This window comes from Bos javanicus, chromosome 3, assembly GCF_032452875.1.
Source record: "Bos javanicus breed banteng chromosome 3, ARS-OSU_banteng_1.0, whole genome shotgun sequence".
Taxonomy (NCBI): domain Eukaryota; kingdom Metazoa; phylum Chordata; class Mammalia; order Artiodactyla; family Bovidae; genus Bos; species Bos javanicus.
In genome coordinates this window covers 65,474,393-65,500,498 of record NC_083870.1, presented here as the reverse complement: position 1 = coordinate 65,500,498, position 26,106 = coordinate 65,474,393, and positions in this window count along the sequence as shown.

Below are 26,106 nucleotides of genomic sequence, written 5' to 3'. Positions count from 1 at the left end.
TATGACTGTTATTTTTTTTTTTTATCATTTTATCAAAGTATAGTTGATTTGCAATGTTGTGTTAGTTTTATGTGCATGACCCAGTGATTCAGTTATATATATACACATGTGTATTTATTCTATTTCAGATTCTTTTCTTGTATAGCTTATTACAGAATATTGAGTAGAGTTCCCTGTGCTATACAATAGGTCCTTATTGGTTATCAGTTTTATATAAAGCAGTGTGTGTATGTTAATTCCAAACTCCTAATTTATCCCCCAACAGTGTTTCTTCTTTGATAACCATAAATTTGTTTTCTTTTTTTTAAATTATTTTTTATTTTTTTATTATTATTATATAACCATAAATTTGTTTTCAAAGTCTGTCCGTTTCTGTTTTGTAAGTTCCTTTGTATCATTTTTTCAGACCTAATTAAACTTAAACACCTTTGTATGCTATTCTTATATGCTTTAGATTTATCTTTGCCCCTTAGTAATGTACCCTTGCCTAGTTAATAATTTTTATATCAATTTTTTCCTGTATGAAGAACAGTATAACTCCTCTCTCCTGACTCACCCCTGAATGATACACTTCCCATTAACTCCAACTGACAATTGCTTGGTGGACTGCATGTTATTAGATATTCCGATTTTCATGGGAGCTGGGATGTTTTCTGTGGAATCTTTTAATGGTATATTTTGGAAACATTTAAAAATCACAGTATGCACAAAACATTTTGTAAATTTGACAATTTTCTAATCTTACTAAAGATAAATGAGGAAGCATATAGGTGAATGCAGAGTCATAGAACAGGTAGAAGAGAGTAAATGACATCCCCAAAAAATAGCCCATTAAAGCAGAGGGATTGGGAGGATCTGGCTTTTTAAGATGATTTTAGGAGCAAGTTAGAAAGAAGAAAGTTTTCTCTCATACACACAAAAAATTATTGCCACTAGAAATACTGTTAAGAAGGAGTTCCACAAAATGTGTGTGTACACACACACACCCACACCCACACAAACACAATACTAAAACGTATATGGAATTGAAGTTGTCATTTGAGACTTGAATTACCCGTGAAAATGGAAATGAGTTCTCATTTCACTTTAACATGAGAAAAATCTTGAGGCTGCCTAGTTTTTAAAGGGCAAATTGGCACTTTTTTTTTTTTTTTTGCAGCTAAGAGTTTTAAAGATTGGGAAGATCTAGAAGGGAAAAAAAGTACAAGCAATTTTAAAAATATATCTATTATTTTTGAACCATTTCAAATAAATGTGATATGATTTTGTCACTTTACAGTGATATTGACTATTCAGGAATGCAAGTCAGTTGCGAGGGTTTGTACTATTTTTAGATTTCTCTTCCTTTGCATTAAAAACTGAGAATAAAAGGGACAGTAAATTGAATAGTCTCGCTAATCCAGATACTGGCCACTCAATCTAGGCATAATGGTTAACTAACAGAGACATGACATTTGAGCAGTTTAGCATGCAGAAGCATAGGGTCAGTGCATCTTTATTTTTCATCTAGGCAGCTGGGCAGAAAATTAACTAATTTAACTCTCCATCTGTCTCTATCTTTTCTCATTAGGTTTTTGAGGAAACATAATATTTTTGCAACATGTATATACTCCTTTGGCTTTTTAAAAGTGTAAGGATTATCCTAATGCAAAGATATGATGAAAAATATTGTATGTCATATCAGAAGGTTTGGGTATTTTCTCCTAAGGCTTGATTTGTATTATCTCTTCAAAGGTAACATAGATATGCTGCTAAGAAAATGTTATTTTCATGATGCAATATGAACAACATCAATAGTAATTTGCAAAACAATTTAAAAAGTTTAATAATAAATATGTAACTGGGACTTCTTATGGAAAAGGCAGCATGAAGCATATAACCATTAAAAAGATAAGGCCCCTGCATTTAAAGAGCTCTCTGCTTACTGGGGTTAACTAATACATGTCTGACAAATTTTAACTCTTATTTAGATTGTGGTAAGTATATAAGAGAGAAATATGCAAACTGCTAGGCAAAAGTAATTAATTCTTCCCAAGGACACAAAGGAGATGACTTGTGATTTAAAAATGGGTGTTCCTAATGAGTAGAAGATAACAATGGTTACTCAAAGGAAATTGTTTGTGAAATATATAGAATATTTGGAGGTGATCAACAGTGTAGGTGGGCTAGAACATAAGGTAGTGGGGAAAAATAACCAACGGGGCAATAAAAGAAGGGATTGGTGACTTGCTAAGGAGTTCAGGTTCCATTGTCTGTAAAATGCTATTGCTGAACGTTTTCCAGCATCCAAGTGGTTACATCTTCATATCTGTGTTTTAAAAGAATCATGCTAGCAATGTATCGAGGGCATTTTGAAGCTGGAATGAACTAGTTCCTGTGAGCTTCATAGATAGGCCCTCAGAATAACTTGTGGCATTTGATAATCAGGGCTTGAGTCACAAAAGAATTGGTGAGGATGAAGCACAGAGGACAAATTCCAAAGACATTTCAAAGATAAATTTGAGAGGGCTTGGTTGATTAAATTTAAAGGGTCAGGAGAGGTCGGAGCCAAAGATGATGGAAGTTTGCTCGCTGTGTGACTGGGAGGAGAGTGGCCCCATTACTGGAGCAAGAGAACACGGAGGAGTAGCAGCTTTAGGGCGGGGGGTGGAGAGATAATGAGTCCAATTTGGAACATCTTGGGTTTTGAGTGTCTGTGGGCCAAGGATGCTTTATATTTTCTAAAAATAAAAGGGCTTTGGGGGCAATCATCTAAAATAATTGTAATATTAAAATATAATTTATAAATGTCACCCTGATGTAAAAATATTTAACAGCGCACATCATTAGCTCACAAACCATGCTATTTCCCTGAGGCCTATGTATACACATTAGGTCTAAGGTGTAAAAGTCTATCCATTAGAGAATGAGGCCCAGACAATTACATTTGATTTGACCTACCTCCTTGTACATTTTAAAGACATGAATTAAAGAAAGAAAATATTTTTCCTCTTATTTTATTAACAAATATCTTGGATAACTCTTATCTATGGATTATTGGATATTTTAAAGTAAGATTTAGACAATAAGCTGTTGAATAGGTAATCCAGTAGTTTATCTAAAGAAAGAGAATAAACTGTATGTTATTTTTATTAAAGACAGTTTTTTTATGTGTCTAAATTTAAACAAGGGTGCTGAGTAATTCATTTCATTAAATTATTATATTAAAATTTCTAATTATTACTGCTAAATATTTGGATTGGATTGCGGGGCCAAACAAACAGTAGGATTAATACTAAATTCCAAATCCATTTTACATAGTACTATAGAGTTTGATTAAGTCAAGGGTACTTTAGCAATTAGTAGAAGGACATGTAAGTTGTTACTAGGCAAACAGCCTGTTAGGCATCCTAGCAGGCTCTTAAAACTCTGGAAGCTAGAGTTGATGTTAGCTGTTAGTATTCTAAAGTCTGTTTTCTCACACATTCTCAAACTCAACCAGGTATGAAACTCTCTACACTCCTCAGCCAATTTTATAGAAATATTAATTAGCTCATCACCCAGCTGACCAGTACTTTTAGCTCCGCTTATTAAAGCCTCTATAGTGCACATGGAATGCTGAGGGGTAACAGGCAATAGCAATGCAGTTCCATGCACTCTGTTCTGACATGTATACTGCCCCAGTTTTACTCAATACTGACTACTAGAACTGAACCCTTTAGCTTTTAGAATAATTAATTTATCCCTGGTGATTATTTTGCTCACCCCAGTGAATAGAATTTATAAGATCCTGAAACTTGAGCCAAAATTGGTTATGTATCACAATTCCCTTCTCCTTTACAAATCCAGGATTTCCTTCCTAATCTCACATCACATTTTTGCACATATTTTGGATAACAGCAAATTCATATTTTTATGTATTATTATAGTTTAGAAATATTTTCACATATTGTTCTCATTTGTTACCTTCAATGGCCCCCAAGGGTTATCTGACAAGGTATTATTTGACCACTTCCCAGGTGGCACAGTGGTTAAGAATCTGCCTGCCAATGCAGGAGATATAAGAGACAGGGGTTTGATCCCTGGGTCAGGAAGATCCTCTGGAGGAGGAAATGGCAACCCACTCCAGTATTCTTGCCTGGAAAATTCCATGGATAGAGGAGCCTGGCTGGCTACAGTCCATGGGGTCACAAAGAGTTGGGCACAACTGAGTGTGCACACACATAACAAACACAGATATGTTACTTGACCACATTTACAGAAGAGGAAATATTATCAATGATTTGCTTAAGTTCACATTGCTAACAAATGATAGAAATAGCACTGGAATTCAGAACCTCAAATTATTATTATTATTATTTAATCTAAAATATACTTCATGGACTTAGAGAATTCTCAGAGTCCCTGAGCAAGGAAACACACTGGGACTAGAGACAGCTTTGTCATGGGAGGTCTGTTATTTGTCCTTTCTCCAGTAAACTTAAGGCAGAAGTATTTCTAGTCCAACAACTAAAAGATGCTTAGTTCCTGGAGCACACAAACAAAATGTTATTTATAATATTCATCTTGAATAAGTAAGCACAGTTTATCCGTATAGAGTAAATCTTGTTTACATTCAGTGTTTAAGCTCATTACCAAGAGTCTTGAACTCTTTAAAAAGCCATTTCTGTCAGCAGAGGAAGTCTGTGTACACGTCAGCACATTGGAGCAGAGGGGAGTAATTCCACCAGATGTGTGCTAGAGTATCCACAGGAGCACCAAAGGGCAAAGAGCAGATCCTTGAAAGATGCAAAGAAAGAGACCGGAGGGACAACCCAAGCCACCTCCAATTTGCATAAACTAGAATCCTGGGAATATAATTGGGCAGAGAGCAGCTATCTCTTTATTTGCTCATGTTCTGTTTCCCTGTGTGCTTTCACTCTCACTGAGAAACTAGCGGGGAAAAGAAAAGAGAAACATTCTGCCACATCAACAGTGTTTAGTGTAAATAAAGCATACTAGATATAATATCACAGCTTAATTAAAAGCCTTTTATTGCACTCTAAAATTCTCCATGGAAAGCAGTGACATTGACTCAGGGGAAAGCCAACTCTCTTAGAAAGCTTTTAACAGTAAGAAGATAAGCTTCTCTAAAGTGAATAGATATACTTCTTTTTCTTTGTTAACAAATTGTGGTGTCCACTAGGTAGAAATGTACAAGACATTGAGTGTACCACTGGTAATGATTTGCTATGCTGTGTGCTCAGTCTCTTGAGTCATGTCTGACTCTTTGCAACCTTATGGACTGTAGCCTGCCAGGCTCCTCTGTCCATGGGATTCTCCAGGCAAGACTATGTGTGTTCTCAGTAGTGTCCGACTCTTTGCAATCCCATGGACTGTAACCTACCAGGTTCCTCTGTCCCTGGGATTTCCCAGGCAAGAATACTGGAGTGGATTGCCATGCTCTCCTCCAAGGGATCTTCCTGACCCAGGGATTGAACCTGCAGCTCTTGTGTCTCCTGCACTGCATGCAGATTCTTTACCCACTGAGCCACCTGGGAAACTCAGTAATTTGGTAATTATTACCAAATTTCAGAGGTATTTCTTTATCTGTTTTTGTTGTTGTTGTTGTTTGTTTTCTTTGTTACCAAAACATATATAAAGACATAGGTGAAATCATGCATCCTGTGTTTCTGGGGGAAGAAAAAATGTGTGTTAATCGCTCAGTCATGTCCAACTCCTTGCAACCCCATGGACTGTAGCCTGCCAGGCTCCTCTGTCTATGGAATTTTCCAGGTAAGAATACTAGAGTGGGTAGCCATTTCCTTCTCCAGAGGATCTTGCTGACCCAGGGACTGAACCCAGGTCTCCTGCATTGCAGGAAGATTCTTTACTGTTTGACCTACCTATTTCTGATCTAAACTCAAATCTCAAGTCTTTTCTTTCTGGTTGTAAAATCTTGGGTACTTGTTTATCCCAGCTTCAGTTTATTCCTCTTTAAAATGGCACAATAAGTGTGTCTACCTCACAGAGCTCTGTTGAGTATTCCATGAGATAGTGAATATTGTTGTTATTGTTAATATTGTGATTTATTCTATTAATACCTGTTTCATTGTTAGTCTATGATTTTGGGGAATCCACCATAAAGATCAATGATAATTCTGACTCTGTGGGCTGGCACATGTCCCTGTAGTTGTACCCCAGGACCCAGAAAATACAAACTATGACACAATTCCCCACAGACTAACAGAATTTCTTTTTAAAAATTTTCTACTTACTTTTTATTTAATTAATTTTAATTGTATAGTTGATTGACAATGTTGCATTAGTTTTGGGTGTACAGCACAGTGATTCAGTGATAATATACATATATATTATTCTTTTTCAGATTCTTTTTCAGTCGGTTATTATATGTTATTGAATGTAACTGCCTGTGCTATATAGTAAATCCTTGTTGTTTGTCTATTTCATATATAGTAGGGTATATCTCGGAGAAGGCAATGGCACCCCACTCCAGTACTCTTGCCGGGAAAATCCCATGGACGGAGGAGCCTGGTAGGCTGCAGTCCATGGGGTCTCGAAGAGTCGTGCACGACTGAGAGACTTCACTTTCCCTTTTCACTTTCACGCATTGGAGAATGAAATGGCAACCCACTCCAGTGTTCTTGCCTGGAGTATCCCAGGGACGGTGGAGCCTGGTGAGCTGCCGTCTATGGGGTCGCACAGAGTCAGACACGACTGAAGTGACTTAGCAGCAGCAGCAGCAGCAGCAGTGTATATCTATTAATCCCCAAATCCTAATTATCCCTCCCTTACCTTTCCCATTTAGTAACCGTAACTTTTCTATATCTTTCAGTCTATTTCTGTTTTTTAGATAAGTCGTGTTTTAGATTCCACATATAAGTGATATCATACGGTATTTGCCTTTCTCTGTCTAACTTATTTCACTTAGTATAATAATCTCTAGGTCTATTCATGCTGCTCAAATGGCATTATTTCATTCTTTAGAATATTAATAGAATATTCTGAGTAATATTCTATTGTATATATATACACACACACACATACAATGTGGTGTGTGTGTGTGTGTATATATATATATATATTCATATAACACACCTTATTTATTTATTCACCTGTCAGTGGACACTTAGGTTGCTTCCACTGACCAAAGTTCTTTACCTTTTAACTTAACTGTTATAAAATGCTTTATGCAAAGGGCCAGGCACTTGCACTATGAGCCATTCTCTCTGAATTCAGTTCAATAATTCTAAGTGCAAAGACTGAAAAGAAAAATACTGAAATCTACTTATATTTATTTTTTATTCCTATTCCCTCCCACTTTTTACCCCCAACCCCTAAACCATTAAATGAAGGCAGAAAGGTAAACTGTCTACAAATCAATATGACACTTAGAGGTGTGCCTTTCCTAGTTCTTGTTCTGTCCCGGGAGAACACATTCCCTGCTCTTCCAGGCCAGTCTTGCCAAGAGAGAGGCAGAGAAAATGCTGCACCTGGCATGAGATGGCACAGAGCTATTTCTGTATCCTGACAAGTTGAATCACGGCCAGGAAAATAATACTTACTAAATTTATGGAACTTTTGTAATTAGTTTGCAAATCTAAACTGGCAGCATAAGTAAACATATCTCAATCCTTCCTTGATCCCCATCTGACGGCAATAGTTGAGGCTGATACGTTACCCAAGTTGAGTAACCAGGCCCTCAGGTTGGTATATTACCCAAGAGGCAAATATCCTGAAACACATTATTGGCTAGCCAGATTTTTGTGATAGGCAGCAATTCAACACTTTTCTGACCTGATTTGTAAAATAACTATACACACATATTTCCTTTCTCCTTTTTACATATAGGAAGGAGAAGGTAAAAGTTATTACATGGGATTTGGGTGGAAAATTGAATTCAGGTTCTAGGTTCATGACTGGCTGGGCACAGGTCTGGATTCACCCTCATCTCTCACTCTGGCTAGCAGTTGCTGAACAAGGCTCAACTTACACAACTGTATGTAAATGTTGGTCTTCACCATGCACACCAGGTTCAAGACTCAATAAAGAGCCCAGGGTCAGTGACAGAGACGTCAGTGGTTTAATGGATAGGAGGAACTCACATACCTGAAGCAAGGTCCTGGAGTGACATCCCACCACGTGCAGGGCAGCCCCAGGTAGCAGTCTTTACTCCTGTGCAGGGAGTGGGAAGGGGAGATTGCCAGTGACAGGGAGAATTGACATCAAGCTGCCTCACTGGTTACCGGAGAAATCAGTAGAGGGGCACACCCCTCACTACCCCTTTGATAAACATAGTGGAGAGAGAGTTCTGATCTAACTCTAAAACAATTACTAGCTAGGGCCTGGGGCAAGTATGTAGGAAAGATAGTAAATGTGAGTGGGGTGCAGGTAAGGTAGGCACTGGTCAAGCAGGGGATATACAGAGAGCAAGAGAACAGCCATTTTGAGTGGCCTTGATCTCTGAGGGAGAGCAGCGAATGGTACTGAAGAGAGATCTTAATTCCCTGTCCAGGAATTAAGCCTGGGTAACCTGGATGAAAACCAAGAGTCCTAGCCACTGGACCACCAGGGACTAGAGGTGAGAAGCTAAATGGCCCTGGCTCTTGCCCCTGTTTGAAAGCAAGAATGTTTCAAGGAGGCAAAAACAGCCACAAAGTTTATCATTAGAGACACAGGACAATTTATGGGATAACACAAAGGAAAACTGTTTATCCAACACACAAGCCGGGCAGAGATACACATCCAGAAAGAAAAGGTGTGGGAATCCTCTCTAATGAGGAGGAGTGTGGTAAGTCAGGAGCTAGGCAGAGATACACACTCAGAGAGGAGTACAGGCATCCTAAGTGAGGACTGCAGTAGGAGGTGATATAAATCACTTATATAGGACAGTGCTTCCGGGTCTTTGTTTACCATTGGCCAATTATCTTGTTTATCTCTTCACACCTGAAGGTCCGTGGACCCTCCCCAAGATACTGGTGCAACTTTTTTCTAAGATGGATCCCTCCATAGAGGCCTAAGGGTACATGCCCACACTTTTTATGGGGTGAGGTCCTTTCCCTTTTTGATCTCCAAGAAGTGTTCCTGCACATGTGCAGACAGGGAAGTCTTCCTTTACCTCAGGAGTGGTATCTCTTTGCTTTAATAGAACTCAGTTTTTACAACTAGACTTGTCCTTGGAGTGTCTGGGTGAAAACAAAGTTTGAATTTTACTTCACTTGACAAATACCAAGTGTCCAGCCCAGAGGCCCACAATCTCCTACTTCAGCCTGACTATACAATTGGGCATGTACTTCTCTGAAGAAAGGGTTGAAGCTCTAGAACTGGAGTTGTTAGAGGGAAGCAGAATTAAATGACTTAATAAAACTAGGGAAATGTTAACGATTAACTAGACTTTTCCCTGTGTGATTTAACTAGATAATCTTTTTGTCACTTAGCTAAAAGCCAGAGCAAGAATGGGCAATTATAAAGTTTCTGGTAGGTTTCTGAGGTGGGAGGGATAAAATTGGGAAAGGGGCTATGCATTTCCAGGAAGCTATGCAATGGAGACTGGGAAGGTTAGTTATATTAGTCAAGAATTCAATAATATGACCACACATTTTCTCCTAATCTTTGTATTATGGACACTGAGAGAAGTGCGCCAATCTTTTCTAAAAATGCATGCTGTTGGCAGTGAGGGCAAATGAGAACACAGCTGATTCATCAAGAATCTTTCACAACTGTTATATAGTTCAATTAAACAAGTATAGGCTACTGTAGTGGAGAAGGCGATGGCACCCCACTCCAGTACTCTTGCCTGGAAAATCCTATGGACGGAGGAGCCTGGTAGGTTGCAGTCCATGGGGTCGCTAAGAGTCGGACACGACTGAGCAACTTCACTTTCCCTTTTCACTTTCATGCATTGGAGAAGGAAATGGCAACCCACTCCAGTGTTCTTGCCTGGAGAATCCCAGGGACAGAGAAGCCTGGTGGGCTGCCGTCTATGGGGTCGCACAGAGTCGGACATGACTGAAGCAACTTAGCAGCAGCAGCAGCAGCAGCAGCAGCAGGCTACTGTAGACAATTTTTTTTTTTAATGTAAATTCTAATCCTTGATCTCTGTGGCCATATACTTAAAAGAAGTCAGAATATATGTTCTCTTGTGACATTTCAGTTCTGTATACCAGACATTCATAATGCAATGTCATCAAACCATGTTTAAATGGTTAATTTTGCTTTTATAACTCATAAGCCAAATTAGAACTAATCATGGGTCAATAATGAATTCATTTATACCTATTGATGTGTTTTGTTCACTGTTGTTTGGCTACAGCTTAGGACAGTTCCTGACACATATATGTAGACAGTATAAGTATTCCTTAATGAATGAATGAAATTCCACTAAACACTTCTTTGTACATTATCACTTTTGATCCTGTAAAATGTGTATTATAATACGTGTTTTATAAACATAAGGAAAATAGGCTTAGAGAGGTTTCTTTATTGTTTCAAGAAATTTCATCAGGTAAAAGTTGGAAATATGAAGTCAAAACTTACAGATTCTAAATCTGTGAACTTTTTAACATGTACTTACTTGATGGTAGTACTAGGCTATCAATTTTTAACTTTTATGAAATCCAAACTGTCTTCCTGACAGAATTCCATAGGCTGCATAGCATTGTTTCAATATACTTACATTGCAGTGGAAATGACAAAGAATTTAAATGTTTGAATATAGTAAACCAGGTTATTAGCTCCAGAGTTTGGATCTTTTTCACCCAATCATATTAGCTTGTGAGTAATATGAGGCCTATTGTTTGCTGATTATAAGTAAAAAGTAAATGCAATTTTTTTGGAACATGGTCAGATATGAACTTGTCAAGAGTGGTGGATGAATTGATTATTTCAACACCTCATGTTTTCAAAAACTTATACCCTTTCCATCACTCCACCACCCTTGGGGAGTAGAGTTACACCACCCTTGGGGAGTAACCTTTGCTCATATGCAGTCATAGTATGGCTGCAACATAACTATTACCTGAATGCCACAAGAATGTCCATTGAGGAAGAGACTATGCCTTATTCTGTGTCTCTTTTAAAGAATAAAGCACCTTTTTCCTTAAAGACCCCCCAGCTGAGTTTTAATAAATTATTGCTAGAATTATGTCATATAAATCAATTAGTGGAAAGAAGAATTGGCTTATCATGGTGAATAATATTATCAGAATTTACTCCTAGGGAGCACTAATTGAGACAATATAGGCAACTTGCTTAGCACTATCCCTTAGCACAAATCGTCAGCATGCAAACGATTACTGCTATTAGTCAAGCAACAAGTATAGCAGCCTATTCTGTAGAATTTTGAAGATGACCACCAGAAAAGATAAAACTGAACCTGATAAAACATGGTTTCTTCTATGAAATGTAATTAGGGCAAAAGAGGAAGAGGGAGATGACTATTTCCTCTCAATTTTTGTTCAGTTGTGCTCTTGAAGCTGTCTTACTAAGCCTGGTTATTAGTTTTATCATTTTTAACCCATTATTGTTGTATTTTAGTTGCTGTCATGTCTGACTCTTGGCAACCTGCCAAGGCTTGGGCTGTAGCCTGCCAGGCTTCTCTGTCTGTGGGATTTTCCAGGTAAGAATACTGGAGTAGGTTGCCATTTCCCTCTCCAAGGGATCTTCTTGACTCAGGGATGGAACCCACATCTCCTGCATTGGTAAGCAGGGTTCTTTACCACTGAACTACCAGGGAAGCCCGATTTAACCCATTATCCTTTAACATTTAAGCATTACTAGAAATAGCAGAGACATTAAGTTTAAACTTGGATATATTGTTTTATTGCTAAATCCTCTATGCTTGCCATATTCAAAGATGCTTTATCATTTGTTCAGTCAAAATATTTATTAAGCACCTCTGGTGTACCTTATAAGCAAAAATGGAGACTTATACCTTCTTAAATGAGCCTCTTGTTGTACAGTGATGCCCATAAAGGGTGGTTGTTCAATAAAAACCTACAAATTTTGGTGGAGAAAATGGCAATTTATTAGATTCATTATACTATTGTAACACTATTTCTGAAAATCTAGACTATAAATATTATGAAATAATCTCTAAGCACAAGTGATGTGGAAATTCAAATTTACCTACATATGTCGATTTGGTCTTTTTGTGGAAAAAAAAAATGACATGATAAAATAACAAAAGAATTAACTTCCACAAATGTTTTCCCTATAATAGAAATTTTCTTAAAATTTCAAGGTGAGACACACACATACATGTGTGTGTGCGTGTGTATGTATAAAACTCTATACATGGATAAACTGTCTCTGCTTCATCTAAGCATTTCAGTGTAGCACAACATTAAACAGCACCAGCTTCAAAGTCAGATAGATCTGTATTCTTGTCCTCATACTCTTGGCTTTTCCATTGTGTTGTCATGGTTTTGAGTATGGGGTTAAATTCTCTAAATTCTCACTCTCCTCATCTTTACAAAGGAATCCTAATAATCTCTTCCAGATTAAGGTTATTGTGGGGATGAGACGGAATAGTAAGTTAAATAATTTAGTACTGAGTTTGACAATGCTGAGTTGTCCACTGGATATCTAGAGGATGAGTATTTCATGTATATTTTAGAATGCATGTTCTCATTGGAATAAAGCTCTGCCAGTAGCTAATTTGTTGGGGGTAGTCCTTAATACCCGTTGCTCTAAAAATTCACTAAAAGATCATATTGATACTGCATGCCTTAGTTCTTGACCCTGAAAGCTGGCTTGTTTAGGGGAAAGAAGGAGGAGGAAGAGTAGGGAGTAGGAAGGAGAAACAGATGGGGAAAAGGAGAAGACTTATCAAATCCTTCTTGGGTGCATTGTTGATTTTGGAGAACAGTTTGAAATAGATGAAACTCACTTTACCATCTTTATACATACCCTTTTCATGAAGGCTCACAAAGCAAGCTTTTCAGGTCTGCAGCATGGATATTCTCTAAAAGAACTGAGATTTTTCACAGTAATTCCATCACAATAGTAAACACACCAGGGAGTGATAAAATAGGGAAATAAAAGGATCTGTTTGTTTATTCTTTGCTTGTATTTCTTTCTAAATTGAGTGTTGCTTTCACGTGTGATGTTTTTACATCGGAGATTTTCTGCACCTAAATTTATAAAGCTGTTTGCAAGATGTGTATTTGTGTGTGTTCCTGTATTTTAAAAGAAATTCAAGGCCCTTGTAAGAAAGGTATCCTGAAGTCATTTCTGTCAATATAAGTCATAATAAAACTATCTCAAACATGCTAAATTGGAGAAAATATATTCACTTAGGTAGATGTTCAATTATTTTTATATAAACTTCATGCAGAGCTCTTCCTCAATTAATCTACTGGCACACAAAGGAAGAAAGCATGTGACTCACAAATTGAAGGCAGAGAAGAATTCATGCAAATGAGAATAGAAATTGCAGACCTGCATAGTAGCCCTCCACATATGGAAAAATGTTGTCCTGAAATGTTATCCAGAAAGTGAATTTCTCCACATTGGACCCTTTGGTTTTCATTCGAATTATGGGGCTGACTGTGCATTTGCAGGGATGGAAAAAGAGCTGCAAAGAAAATAGATTCTTGCTAAATTCATAATGCCAATTACTTGCTTATTACCCAATCTACTTCCTAATATCCTTCCTCTTCTTCTCCAGATGGAGATCGTGGGCGTAATGCCCTTCAAGGAGACTGCAAAGCATTCCTAGGAAAGCTTTGACAATACCTTTCAATTTAAATAGGATGGAGATTATTTCAAGTCCTGGCACTGTCTTCTTCTTCCTGATCCTCAACTCAGTCCCCTTCTGCTATCTTTCCAGAGACCAAGAGAGATATTTAGTCTTTCCCCCTACAGGATACCCATTTTAACTCCATTTACTACCAGGGGAGTGGCTACTCATCTAGCTGAAAGGAGCTGCTCATTTAGAAACAGAAAGACAAACAGGACATATTCTGTAAGTAAGCATCGACACTTAGAGTCTTTGTGTTCCCTCTGAATACCATTCATTTGACCCTAGGAAATGTTCCACATATGCAGAGGTGGTATAATGCATGCCTGAAACTACACTCTTGATTTATAAATCCCATAACACAAAACGCTGTACACAAGGTCATGAAGCAAAAATTCTACATGGACACATAAAATACTCTGGCTTTATTTATTTAAAGAATTAACCTTTCTCTCATAGACAGCTGGAATTTCTATCAGTTCTACTTAACTAAGGTATTTGGAATGTAATTGCCACATTGCCCCACTCAAATAAGAGACACTTTCAATTCACTCCATAGCCTCCAGTTGTTTCTGTCACAAAAATAGGACCCTTGGCTGCTTTTGCTTCCTTTTAACAAGTATTTGTTAATTTTTATAATTTGCAGAGTTTAAAGAACAGCAGTTCTGTTTGTGTAAATCACAAGATTTAATTAGAGAAGAGGAATCCAAATGGTGCAAATAAAAGTCTGTGCATAATAAAATATTAATTGCCTTTAAAAATACAATAGCACTCCAGGATTCTATTACACTCCAGCGGAAAGTGCTGTAAGCAACAGAGCCTAATGCCGCAGCTTGGCTGCACTCATGGCAGACTCAAAAATCTGTTTGTGACCCTGAAAGGCTAGAGGATCGACTGCCTTTGTTGCATCACTGATGAGGATGCCTGAAGTCGTGCTGCCGTTGGGAGGTGGGGCACTTACCGCATACTCATGGTACAGCCTTCTCATCTTTCCACCCTTTTGTATCTTTGTATACAAACTTCTGAAATCTGGAGTACTGTGAAGAATTTAGTCTCTTGTTTTTTTTTGCTAGGTAGAGCTTATTGGGGTAAAGCAAATGAAATGGAAAGAAACACAGGCTAGGAGTTGTTGTTTTGGTCTTGCCATTAAGGAGCTGTATTGCTTGCAGGCCCTCTAACCTGGGGTACACACCCTCACTTCGTGGGGCCTCTGATTCTTCCCTGCAGGCTGAAGAAAGCAAAGATCTCTTTGATTTCTAATCTTTCTAATATTCTAGTTAGTATCTTTTTAAAATCCACTTTTTAAGAGAAGGTCAGTGCAAAACAAAAATAAATGATGTATTATTTAGTAATGAAATGCACTTTCTTAATATAGTATACGGCAAATATGTGTAAGCACTAAAGTAGAACCTTATAATTTTGCATAGTGTTTTAAACTTTCAAAGATCTGTTTTATGTATATGATTTACTTTATTATAATGATCATTCCAAGAATCCTATAGGATCAAATAATGTTCTGTTTAATAGGAATTTGTAAAATTTAATGCTGAACAACTATTTTAAGTATTGTGATTAGAATAAACAGATTTAACTTTTGTAAAGTATGGACGTATAGAAACTCTTAAGTTAAAACTTGAAACCCATGTTTCCTGTAGGTTTAACTTAAACCATATAAGGAAACGCTACACTTATCAGATGACCAATAGTGCCTTGCAATAAGTCTTCTCATTTGGTGTGTGTCTGTTTGTGTAGGTGGTGAGGGATTGTGAATTTCATTTGACCCCACTCTCTGGTTTGCTTGCCCTCCTCAAACTAAAACCAACCAATACACACACAAGCCCCACTGCATCTTCTCACTCAAAGCATCCAGGCAGTATGTCCTACTCAGGGAAGAGAACTACCAGAGGTCAAAGCAAAGAAAACTCACACCAACTACATGTCCTTCTGTTTTTAAGATAAACTGAAAACCAAAGGTTACCAGTGAATGAGGAGAACAAGAAACATGGAAGAGAAATACTGAATCAATACTTGTTCCATAAGAAAAAGATCATTCAGAACCCTAAATTATTTTTAGATATTTCTTATTTATATTCTCAGAGACATTTAATAAGCCATCAGGCTGTTTAAAAAGGGTCAAAGAACATGAAAGAGCTCTTAAGAGATTAAAAATATGAAAGCTGAAATTAAAATAAGCCAGCAGAACTAGAAAATATTAATAGGAAGTATTACATATGTATGCAACAAATAATTTTATATGTGTGTATATATATATATATATAGCACTTTTCTGGGCTTCCCTGGTGGCTCAGATGGTAAAGAATCTGCCTGCAATGCCTGTAGGCCTGGATTTGATCCCTGGGTTGGTAAGGTCCCCTTGAGAAGAGAATGGAAACCCACTCCAGTATTCTTGCTTGGAGAAGTCCATGGAGAGCAAAGTCTGACAAGCTATAGTCCACAGGATTGTAAAAAGTCAGACACAACTGAACGACTAACATAACAACAGAGCACTTGACATGTGCAGACCCTGTATTAGGTTCTGTACATGTATTAACTTATAATCCTCACAGCAACATAGGGAAGGATGTACTGTTATCCCCTTTCGCAGATGAGAAACTTGAGGCAGACAATTGTGAAGTAACTGGCACATTTCCTAATGAGTAAATGAAAGAACTGAGATACAGGCCCAAGTAATCTGCCTCCAAGGACCTGAAAGTTATACATTTAACTCTGTTTTTTGCTAACAGAAAGAATAAAGATGATTTTAATAAGATTCCAGTGAAAGAGACAGAAAATCGTCTACTGCTTAGTAAAACAGAGAGGCACCAACCCTCTTTTCAACTACACTATAGAAATCAGTAAAAACTTATATTCTGAGACCAAATGATTTCCAATGCAGATTTTACATCAAACCAAGTAATCAACCACAGTGAGGACAGAATAAGGTCCTTTTCAAGACATTCAAGGACTGGAAAAAGTGTTCTCTCCAAAACCACTCTCAGGAAGTATCTGGAGTTGTGCACCATCAAGTGAAGTAGTAAAACCAAAAAAAAAAAAAAAAGGTGAGGCGTAGGATCAAGGAAACATTTGACCATTTAGAATAAAAAAAAAAAAAAAGAAAGGAATTCCCAGGATGATACCATGCAGCAGTCTATGAAATAAATTAGTTCCAATGGGAGCAGGAAGTAAGAGCCTCTGGATTGTGATGTACAGGAAAAAAACAAAAAATTGAGAGAACAAAAAGTTGGTGTCATTCTGGAAAAAGTGAAAATACAATGAAGGTATCAGTTCAGTTCAGTTCAGTCGCTCAGCATGAATCGCAGCACGCCAGGCCTCCCTGTCCATCACCATCTCCTGGAGTACACTCATGATGAAAGTATAAAAGTCCATAAAGTCAAAACCATTTTAACAGCCATCAGAAGAGCAGAAATAGGTTCAATGTTTTTGAAACTTAGATTAAACTGAAAAGGGCATAATTCTGAGAAATTAAAGGTGTATAAGAAGAGAGAATCCATTTGCTCTTGATGTTCAGAACAGTATAGTGTTTTATACTTTTAACTTTTTCTTTTTTAATTGGAATATAATTGCTTTACTATTGTGTCAGTTTCTGCTGTACAAGAAAGTGAATCAGCTATAACCATACATATATCTCCTATCTGTTGAGCCTCTTCTCTAGAATAGCTCAGGAATGAGGCAATCAGGCCCGTAATCTCAGCACCACTGCTTGGGCCAGCATTGGATGGTAGCATACACAGTCACAGCAATGTTTATACTGATTGAGTCAATCAGTATTCACAGAGGACTTTATTGTGTTTATAGTTTATATTATAAATCTGACATGTATTGAGAGTATAAATGCTCTCATATAGCTCAGAGAAGGTGGAATGAAAATGACTATGAAAAGTTGAGCAAAATTTGGCAGTTCTAATGCATTTATCTGACAAAGTGGATAATCAAGAGATACTTTTCAGAATTATTGTAACTAACTGAAGCTTAAAGGCAATTTGAGAATTTTAAACAAAGCTGATAATTATGTCATGAAGGAAAGAGGAACAGGAGAGTACAAGTAAATTTTCATGTGTCATAAGAGCAAGTAAATAGATACTTTCCAGTATGGTGTTTACAGAGTAAGCAACACAAGAGCCAAAAATAGTCCTTTAAAAAGAGTAGATGTAGTCATACTGGAGGTGGTAAGGGAAATAATTGGGACCAACCATAAGTTTTCACCATAAGTTTCTGTATTCTGTGTTACCCTGGCATTTTGATAAAAGCTAAACATTAAAATATTATAATATTTCTAAGATGATAAGATACACTTATTCTAATTCTCTAGTTTTCTAAATCTAAGGACATTTTAATGTGTCAATTTGCTATCAAGGTTAAAAATAGAAGGGAAAGTGTTTTTGCATTAATATAAGACAGAAGATCCCATCCTTTGGAGAGCTGGCTCCTGGATCCCATGGATCAGTTCTTAAGATGATACGTGATGATGCAGCAAATGCTTCTTTATGATTTGGGTCAGTATGTAATCAGTATTGCAATTTCTGAATACTCATGATATGTATGATCCATGAATAGCAAAATAAATTTAAAAAGGAATTTTTTTCATCTTCTAGATGATCACCCAGATATAAAAATATCTAAAAGTTATAGTAGAAGACATTTACTTCTTTTAGTTTTTAAGGTGTGTTAGTGTGAGATGCAAATAGGATAAAGTAAATGGACTCTAGAAAGAGTTGAAAGATAAGAGCCTTGATTAATTACACTGTGATGTTATCCAGGGCAGTCGACCATTTTTGTGATTCAGTTTTCTCATCCACATGAAAAAGGAAGTGAGGAAGAAAGTACAGAAGGAGAGAGGGAAGGAGGAAAAGCAAAAAGATGGAAGAAATGAAGGGGAAGAAGGAATTTAATTAGATTGGCTTTGAAGTTCTATTATTTTGAGCAAGAAAGATGTTTTATTTTGAGGTGAGATGACAGTGTAGTTTTAGAGGTAGGTGGGGAGCTTCGAGCCTGAGAGCTGAGATGTATATTTTAGTCATGAAGCTTCAGAGAAAGGCAGTCCCTGAAGGTTTAAGAAGTAGGTGGTAGGATTAAATGTTATTAATTACAGGTGAGAGAAAAAAGCAGCAAATGCTTGAATGCACTGGGAATTTATTAATGCATCAAAACTATATTAAGCTGTATTCAAAGTGCTTTGCTGGAAGCTTTCAAGGTTCTAAAAGACATATAAGATAGAGGCCCAGATTTAAAGACATTTACACCTAGACAAGGAGATAAGGCACACTGCCTGAAAGCTTAAACATTCTAGACGTCAAATACCTCTGCCAAATATGTTGCAGACAATATGTGGTTCTGGGGCTCAGAATAAAGGCCACTTTCATCTGCTGTAATGAGAGATGATTTCATAGGGCATAAGGAGCTAGAGATGGGGTTTAAAAGAAGCTGAGAAAAATAAATTCTGTGATGTGGTTACAAAAAATGAGTGGAGGAGAGATAATGAAGATTCATCCCAACTTAGATTTCCCATGAGGCTGACTGAGACTCCATTGAGACTTCATTATACCTCACCCTCTATCTCAGAAAGGCTGCTGAAACACTGGAGTGGAAGGGTAATGGTCTTAATATGATCTTTCACAGACAGCTGAGTTGTTTTGTTTAACTGAGAAATAGTGTTAGATTTTGTCACTAAAGACTTTTTTTCAGTCTTATGACTTATTGCATGGGGTCCAAAATAGTTGTGTTTTCTGAATCTATAAGGCTCTTGATCCCTGGCCCTCCACTGCCATTCTTATGCATGCATGCATGTATGCTAAGTCGCTTCAGTCGTGTCCAACTCTTTGGGACTCTATGGACTGTAACCTGCCAGGCTCCTCTGTCCATGGGATTCTCCAGGCAAGAATACTGAAGGGGATTCACGTGCCCTCCTCCAGGAGATCTTCCCAAGTCAGGGATAGAACTCACATCTCTTATGTCTCCTGCACTGACAGGTGGATTCTTTACCACTAGCGCCACCTGGGAAGCCCTGCCATTCTTAATTCATTCTTAAATGGTTTGTTAGAACTTGACAATAGTGGCCAACATGTTGGCTCTTTCCCACACTTCTCCTAGAGCTACTGGCTCAATAGGTAAGGTCTGTGGTCAAGTCATCACAGACAGCAATTTTACCAGGTATTTTTTACTGTACAACCACGATCTCTCATTTTTCAGTCGCGGAGATCAGTTTTAGCACCATCTGCTGCCTGGCTGCTTTTTCTGTTCTGGAAGTTCTACCTTCTGGTAACAACTTTGTGGAAATTTGGCCACACTAGAAATAACTGCATTCCAACCAACAGGAAGAAACACCTGTAAGAGATTCATTCTAAATATACCATGTATCCTTTCTACTCCATTCTGATTGTTAGAACTGTCACATGGTCATTTCTAACTATGGGGAGTTTGGGAAGTAAATTATGTGCTCAGAAAGTAGGGAATTTTCATCTAATATCCCAGCTAGCACTATCTGGCCCAAATGGAGACACAAAAATGCTGTGATATACTGGTAACACTGCCACGGATGAGGGTGGGCATAGAGTATTTGTGTCACATAGTTTTCTACCCTTGTCATTGTCAGCACTATTAGAGACAGTGCTTAGACAGTATTCATAAATATACATATGCATATATATATATATATATATATGCATTTAAGGACTATATATACAGGCTTCCCTGGTATCCCAGATGGTAAAGAATCTGCCTGCAATGCAGGAGACCTGGGTTCGATCCCTGGGAAGATCTCCTGGAGAAGGGCATGGCAACCCACTCCAGTATTCTTGTCTAGAGAATTCCATGGACAGAGGAGCTCGGCGGGCTAGAGTCTACAGGGTTGCAAAGAGCTGGACATGACTGAGTGACTAACACACACCTACGTATATAAATATATATAATTTCCTTTCAATAGATTGGCCCCCACCTTTTCTTAATAATCCTCCTTAATAACACTTTTCAAATAAATTGTGGCTCATGATGTCAGTTTAAAAATTAAAACAAGCACTAGAGCATCTTCTAGGAAAAGCTCAGTTTTAGAATATCCCTCACTTTAAAATTCTGCTGTCTGTTCTCTAATTCCACAGTGCCCAAATATTTCAGAAGCAATATAATCTTCAGTTTATTTCAAATTCCTCAGCTTTCCCTAGGGCGCTTGTCTCTCCACAGGGCATGAGTAACTAGGAACTTTGGTCTGATGCTATCCACTTGGTTAAAGCTCACCGAAAGAAGAAATTACCTCTCAGTTCCATGTGGGAACTGCAGTTACAATCCTTGTCACTAAACATAAAATAACTCGGGCCTCCAGGGTTAACAGTAACATTAGAATCACTTGAGGCTCAGGTAAGAAAATTGTAATTAAAAAGGAAATAGAGTTTGAGATATCGCTGAACTTTATTATACAAAAGTACAGTGTAGCATTTCCTTCTTAACCTTGGAGCTAAGTCTCTGAAGGTACTGGGATTTTTGATACCTAGAAAATGCCTTGATGAAAGAAGAGGAGGTGTGGGAGTGGGGGCAGTTAAGTAGACCACTGCCAAATTTCTGCCCAGAATTTTATCAAACAATTAAAGCCTTCTTGCCACCCATTTCAAGTTTCTTTCCCTTTGTTTCTTCTGCACTCGATTTTCCTCTCAGTGGCTCTTAAGAGAGGAGCTTGTGGCCTCAGTTCCTTCACTACTGAGCCATCATTCTTCTCTTAACCCCTCCTGAATTCTCCCCCAACCCTTGTATTTAGGAGTTTAGTCAAGTCGGCAGAACGTCTTTAGTTTTTGTTTTGGTCCTGTAGTATTTTTATACCCCAAATTGCATGGCCCAGCAGTGTTTTCTTGTTCCTCTTCTGTGACAGACTGAAATAAACACGCCACCATCTGATAAAGGTCAGCTTTGAAACACAGCTGCCTCTTGTGCTTGCGGATCAGACCACAGAGCACCCAAACCTTTCCCCACTACTAAGAAAATTTAAAATCCAATTAAAACTCTTAGCCTCCTCTTTAAATCCTGAAGGGCTTAGGGACCCAGCCTCCTCAGAAACAGCCTCCCGAAGTCATCTTTCCCTTCCTCCTTTCAATCACCACTTGCTCTCCTCAGTTGTTTATTTCTAGGATTAAATTGAAAAGACCTCAACAAAATCATTTTGGAAATGAAAACCCAAGAGCATAGACCTCTCACTTCCCGCTTATCCACCTGAGTCTTGCTATAATCATTCACAACGTGGCACACAAAACTTCCTCCCTCAACTTGCTTGCGCCAGCTTGAAATCCTAAGTCTGCCAATGCCTGATTTCTTCCCACTCGCTTTCACATGGTTTAAATGGAGTCAAGCCCAGGAGAAATTGATTTGCCCCGGTTGCATTATACTTACATGTTTCTCTGATCACATAGCAATGCTGAGTGCCTACCAATAGGACAGTTTTAATCAACACCACAGAGTTGTCTGGGATGTGTGCAATCGGGGAAAGCAGGGACCTTCACTGTATCTGCTTATTAGCTCCTCTGATTAGAGAGAGCCAGGGCGCTTGGTATCACTCACCTGTCACAGGTGCTCAGTTCCTCCAGAGTAATGTGTCCTCACCTGAGAGCTCAATTGCAATGGCGGCTTGCATCTCTGTTTGCCAAACTTCTGTTCCTCTTGATACCTAAGCTATACCATGGGCTCACTGGGCCAGAACAACTCTTTTTTTGTGTTTGTGCATGTGGGGTTAAGGGACTGAAAGACAGGGAGGGATATTTACCCTTTAGGAAGTCAAGTTTCGGAAAACTGAACAGCCTATGACTGCTGATGGCGAGGAGGGTGGGGTGGGGGGGGTGTTTCCTTTCGCTCAGGTGATCTGGGAGCTAGAAGACCACACATGTGATTCAAACCCTCAGCAGGGATCCATGATGGCATCTGTCCTTTCCATGCTATTGTTTGATAGCTAAGCTACAGAGCAGCCCCTCTGCAGACAATTTACATGGAGGGAACTATTGCAAAGCACTGAAAGGAGTTTCAAGCCCTCTCAAAATCCACAGGGTTCAGTGAAAAATAGAATCTAATCAACCTGTAAAAATTGAAATCCCACATCTATTGCATGAGTGATTTGATTTGAAGTAGCTTCTTTTGGATCCCCAAGCAATAAAATGAATTGACTCTTTTTTCAGGAATGTTATCTGCATCTGTGTCTGCTTTTCTCAGCCTCCTAATCTTCATTCTGTGGCCTTCGTCTTTCAGGCTCCTGGTTCTGAAAACTTCCAAACCACTCCTTGGCTTTTGCAACTATAAGTAAAAGGAAAGCAGTCCTTATTGCTTCTCTTCTATTTATGTCTGGCACTTCTCTATCCATTCTTTTTTTGTATTCTCCTTTCCCTGAGTTTCATTATTTCCCCTCTGACTCCCAGGGTTTTATGAGGACTTGCTGAAGAACCATTTCTTAATCAAAGGTGAATCAACAATTTCAGAATTTTGTATGATTGTTTGGGCAAGAGTGTGATGTGCTCAGAACAGAGGAGAATTCAGGGAAGTTCATGTTTAATTCAATCTTCTTCCATTAAGATAGGGAAACCTAATATATGTTCTACAAACATTGTACCTTCTCCCACTGCCCTGTGCTGTACAGTAAGTTCTTACTGGTTTATCTCTGGTATACATAGTAGTATATATATATCAATCCCAGTTTCCCTGTCCATCCCCCATTTTCTCCCCTTGGTGTTCATACATTTCTTCTCTATGTCTCTGTCTCTATTTCTGCTGTGCAAGTAGGTTTATCTGTACATTTTTTTCCAGATTCTATGCACATGCATTAATACATGATATTTGGGACAGAGTTTCAGTTTAGAAACATGAGAGCTGCATAGCACAGTGGATGCACCTAGTGCCACTGAACTGTGTAGTTAAAGGTAGTTAAGATAGTATGTTTTTGTGATTTGTACCACAGTTAGGAAAAAAAAATTAAAAAAGATAGGGACACCTATAATGTGGAAAATCAACAATGGTTTGTTGATTAAGGGAAATAATCCAAGCCAAATGGATTTAATCTTGAAGAAGAGCATTACATTATATAAGAGTAAAGAAGTCACCCAAGGTGGGAGCGGTGACATATATCATGATTCAGATGTGAAAATAACTATTAAAGATGCTTTTGGGGAAATATATGGTGTTTTTTCTTTATGATAGTCACTTCATTTTTTGATGCAAAAGATTAATTTTAATGCCTGTATATGTTACACTAACTCAATTTGGGGATAATTTGTAAAACTTATTGATTCCTAATAATTATATCAACTTCTGCATCATTAGATATGCTCTCCCCAAAACCTTGCCCTACTCTAGCCTCAAAGCATATATTTAATGGAATATATTACAACATGTTCCTTTATGTATTAATACAAATAACTCCTTATTCAGAGAAATTCTAAGGCAGTACATAATGCACTAGTTCATTGAAGAAATAAAAAGAGAGAATTTTATAAGTTTTTTGTTATTTGAAATCTGCAGATAGTTTATTTTATTTTTTGTCTGCACCGTATGGAATGTGGGATCTTAATTCTCTGATGAGCAATCAAATCCTGCCTTGGGAACCCAGAGTTTCAACCACTGGACTACCAGGGAAGTCCCTAAAGAGAACGTTTTATTAAATCAGTTGAAAATGGAGGAATATGACATAGAACTCATTAGAATTTTTACTAGGGTCCAGACTCCTTTGGGGCTTCCCATGTGGCGCTAGTGGTAAAGAACCCTCCTGCCAATGCAGGAGACATAAGTGACGTGGGTTCCATCCCTAGGTAAGGAAGATCCCCTGGAAGAGGGCATGACAACCCACTCCCGTATTCTCGCCTGGAGAATCTCATGGACAGAGGAGCCTGGTGGGCTACATTCCACGGGCTTGCAAAAAGCCAGACACTACTGAAGTGACTTAGCATGCATATAGGCATGGCAGACTCCTTTACTCCAAAAAATTACATGGAGATATTAGAAAACATAGTTTAATGTTACTTTCCAGAGACAATACCTGCAGTAAGGGTGTCTTCTAGCACCAGGTCTGCACACAGGTTCAATTATGAATGAGGAGAACATCAATGAACTGGCCCAGCTTCTCCTCTGTCTGCCTCCTGCCATCTTCTCCCATCTGTACCCTGACAATGTTCCCATGCTTTCTGCTGCTCATCTTCTGAGCACAGCCTAAGATGGGAGAGCTTTGTTTTAGTTTGATCCACTCACTCAATAATAAAAGAGGGGTAGGTGTGGGGTGTTTTGCTAAATTCCAAAGTGTTTCTGGAGAAGAAAGTTGTTGAAGCCATCAAACTTGTTTGACCTTCAGCTTCCATCTGCCTTGAAATTAAGCTTGCTTTTATTTTCTCCTTTGCTTCTACCTTTTTCTTTTCTTTCATAAACAATAGTGGTAACTATAATGGTAATAGTTAAAAGCTGATCTGTGTATGTGTGACCACTAAGTGTCTTTGGGGATTGGATGTGTATGTGCCTAGCTTTATGTTAATATTAAGAGTTCTTATTTTAGGATTTTAAAATCTAAGATTACTACTTTGAATGCTTTTTAATTTTTTTCCTGATTTTTTGCTCCTATATATTAACATTCTTCATCTCTCCTGTAATATGAGGATAGATAATAAGAAGCCTATATTGCTTATCCAGCTTTAGTTACAACATATTGCATAGGAGACATTATTTTCAAATGATTTCCTTTTTTCTTGGTCTTGACTGTTTCCCATCTCCCACCAAATATTTGCTTAAATGGTGTAAGTCATCTGTAGTTTATTAAACACCTTTAAGCTATTGTTTTAAAGTTTCATACCTTTTAATGTCTCCCTATTTATTTCCTGCTGGTATCAACATATACCCTGCCAGAATCAATCTTGGTGGATAATAACATATTCATATTAAACATTTAATCCGGGAAGTTTGCAGATAATAAGCAGAGTAAACATTTATGAGGGCCAGATAATTTTTAATATTTACAGAGAACTCATTTCTGTATTACAATCCTTATGATGAGCTTGATTATTTAAAACACTGTGCAGTACAAGTCCTTGCAGAGGATTCTATTGTGGGAGAGCTTTGAGGATTGAGTACTAAACTGTTTACTAATTGGGTTTTCAACATTGTAAGAGAATATTACTTGTAAGAGTTTGAGTACTGTGCAAAGTACCTATGGAAAGGTGTTGACCTCATACATTTTTAAATTGTCACATGCTAAATGCACTCGAAAGAAAAAAAATAAAAGATTCTGCCTTAGAGAACAATGTCCAAAAGTAGAACAAGTTTATTGCTAAGTATTAAGGCGATTCATGTTTTTACTATGAACAAGATATTGATGTTTGTCCTACTCTTTTGAAACAGAAAAAATTTAATGGAATTAAAACAGTATC